Source organism: Salmo salar, unplaced genomic scaffold (assembly GCF_965601325.2).
Source record: "Salmo salar unplaced genomic scaffold, fSalSal1 ptg000293l, whole genome shotgun sequence".
NCBI lineage: Eukaryota > Metazoa > Chordata > Actinopteri > Salmoniformes > Salmonidae > Salmo > Salmo salar.
This window is the reverse complement of record NW_027675346.1, coordinates 2,942,501-2,945,000: the sequence shown is the minus strand read 5'-3', so window position 1 is coordinate 2,945,000 and position 2,500 is coordinate 2,942,501. Positions and strand designations below refer to the sequence as shown.

The 2,500-nt window shown below is 42.7% G+C and overlaps 7 non-coding genes across 7 annotated transcripts in view; all 7 read right to left on the bottom strand.

Annotated features, from left to right (window-relative positions):
• The window catches only part of LOC145874312 (5S ribosomal RNA), a 119-nt gene extending 107 nt beyond the window's left edge, over positions 1-12 (bottom strand). The window contains exon 1 of the ribosomal RNA XR_014389947.1: positions 1-12. This exon is cut by the window's left edge and continues 107 nt beyond it. This is a non-coding gene — a ribosomal RNA (5S ribosomal RNA).
• Positions 13-151: 139 nt separating this feature from the next.
• Positions 152-270, bottom strand: LOC145874311 (5S ribosomal RNA). The gene has a single exon (XR_014389946.1). It is a non-coding gene; the product is annotated as a 5S ribosomal RNA (ribosomal RNA).
• A 409-nt stretch (positions 271-679) lies between these two features.
• On the bottom strand, positions 680-798 carry LOC145874310 (5S ribosomal RNA). The gene has a single exon (XR_014389945.1). It is a non-coding gene; the product is annotated as a 5S ribosomal RNA (ribosomal RNA).
• Positions 799-937: 139 nt separating this feature from the next.
• LOC145874309 (5S ribosomal RNA) lies at positions 938-1,056 on the bottom strand. The gene has a single exon (XR_014389944.1). It is a non-coding gene; the product is annotated as a 5S ribosomal RNA (ribosomal RNA).
• A 139-nt stretch (positions 1,057-1,195) lies between these two features.
• LOC145871384 (5S ribosomal RNA) lies at positions 1,196-1,314 on the bottom strand. Its single transcript, XR_014387015.1, has one exon. It is a non-coding gene; the product is annotated as a 5S ribosomal RNA (ribosomal RNA).
• Positions 1,315-1,453: 139 nt separating this feature from the next.
• LOC145874308 (5S ribosomal RNA) lies at positions 1,454-1,572 on the bottom strand. Its single transcript, XR_014389943.1, has one exon. It is a non-coding gene; the product is annotated as a 5S ribosomal RNA (ribosomal RNA).
• Positions 1,573-1,981: 409 nt separating this feature from the next.
• LOC145874307 (5S ribosomal RNA) lies at positions 1,982-2,100 on the bottom strand. The gene has a single exon (XR_014389942.1). It is a non-coding gene; the product is annotated as a 5S ribosomal RNA (ribosomal RNA).
• Positions 2,101-2,500: the final 400 nt, after the last annotated feature.

The window sequence follows — 2,500 nt, the reverse complement described above, 5'->3', positions numbered from 1 at the left end:
ATGGCCGTAAGCGAGAAACAATCTCTTGCTACAACATATATAGTCAAAGTGAGTCTGATAAAACAGACATTTAGTCAATTCATCATTAAATGCTTAATACAAGGCAGTGTTGCTGATGAAATAGTGCAAGAGCACACCCTCGTGGACAAAATGCTTACAGCACCTGGTATTCCCAGGCGGTCTCCCATCCAAGTACTAACCAGGCCCGACCCTGCTTAGCTTCCGAGATCAGACGAGATCGGGCGTACCCAGGCTGGTATGGCCGTAAGCGAGAAACAATCTCTTGCTACAACATATATAGTCAAAGTGAGTGTCATAAACAGACATTGCATTTTCACCAATTAGATAAGCAGCTTGAACATTGTGTCACTGAAAAAGTAGAAGAAATTACAAACACTGTTCCCATCACTTTTTAGCACAGGTAGTTGGATAAAATACAAACTTTATTTCCTTTCATCATTTGAACAGGGCAAAGGAGCACAAAGCACACACAAGCTGCATTCAGCAACAATATTCTTGTTTGTCTTATAAATACAAGGCAGATGCTAATTGAAAACACAAGGAAATTTGATCCTATTAAAAAGGCAGGAAGCTGCATTTAGTCAATTCATCATTAAATGCTCACTACAAGGCAGTGTTGCTGATGAAATAGTGCAAGAGCACACCCTCGTGGACAAAATGCTTACAGCACCTGGTATTCCCAGGCGGTCTCCCATCCAAGTACTAACCAGGCCCGACCCTGCTTAGCTTCCGAGATCAGACGAGATCGGGCGTACCCAGGCTGGTATGGCCGTAAGCGAGAAACAATCTCTTGCTACAACATATATAGTCAAAGTGAGTCTGATAAAACAGACATTTAGTCAATTCATCATTAAATGCTTAATACAAGGCAGTGTTGCTGATGAAATAGTGCAAGAGCACACCCTCGTGGACAAAATGCTTACAGCACCTGGTATTCCCAGGCGGTCTCCCATCCAAGTACTAACCAGGCCCGACCCTGCTTAGCTTCCGAGATCAGACGAGATCGGGCGTACCCAGGCTGGTATGGCCGTAAGCGAGAAACAATCTCTTGCTACAACATATATAGTCAAAGTGAGTCTGATAAAACAGACATTTAGTCAATTCATCATTAAATGCTTAATACAAGGCAGTGTTGCTGATGAAATAGTGCAAGAGCACACCCTCGTGGACAAAATGCTTACAGCACCTGGTATTCCCAGGCGGTCTCCCATCCAAGTACTAACCAGGCCCGACCCTGCTTAGCTTCCGAGATCAGACGAGATCGGGCGTACCCAGGGTGGTATGGCCGTAAGCGAGTAACAATCTCTTGCTACAACATATATAGTCAAAGTGAGTCTGATAAAACAGACATTTAGTCAATTCATCATTAAATGCTTAATACAAGGCAGTGTTGCTGATGAAATAGTGCAAGAGCACACCCTCGTGGACAAAATGCTTACAGCACCTGGTATTCCCAGGCGGTCTCCCATCCAAGTACTAACCAGGCCCGACCCTGCTTAGCTTCCGAGATCAGACGAGATCGGGCGTACCCAGGCTGGTATGGCCGTAAGCGAGAAACAAGCTCTTGCTACAACATATATAGTCAAAGTGAGTGTCATAAACAGACATTGCATTTTCACCAATTAGATAAGCAGCTTGAACATTGTGTCACTGAAAAGGTAGAAGAAATTACAAACACTGTTCCCATCACTTTTTAGCACAGGTAGTTGGATAAAATACAAACTTTATTTCCTTTCATCATTTGAACAGGGCAAAGGAGCACAAAGCACACACAAGCTGCATTCAGCAACAATATTCTTGTTTGTCTTATAAATACAAGGCAGATGCTAATTGAAAACACAAGGAAATTTGATCCTATTAAAAAGGCAGGAAGCTGCATTTAGTCAATTCATCATTAAATGCTCACTACAAGGCAGTGTTGCTGATGAAATAGTGCAAGAGCACACCCTCGTGGACAAAATGCTTACAGCACCTGGTATTCCCAGGCGGTCTCCCATCCAAGTACTAACCAGGCCCGACCCTGCTTAGCTTCCGAGATCAGACGAGATCGGGCGTACCCAGGCTGGTATGGCCGTAAGCGAGAAACAATCTCTTGCTACAACATATATAGTCAAAGTGAGTGTCATAAACAGACATTGCATTTTCACCAATTAGATAAGCAGCTTGAACATTGTGTCACTGAAAAAGTAGAAGAAATTACAAACACTGTTCCCATCACTTTTTAGCACAGGTAGTTGGATAAAATACAAACTTTATTTCCTTTCATCATTTGAACAGGGCAAAGGAGCACAAAGCACACACAAGCTGCATTCAGCAACAATATTCTTGTTTGTCTTATAAATACAAGGCAGATGCTAATTGAAAACACAAGGAAATTTGATCCTATTAAAAAGGCAGGAAGCTGCATTTAGTCAATTCATCATTAAATGCTCACTACAAGGCAGTGTTGCTGATGAAATAGTGCAAGAGCACACCCTCG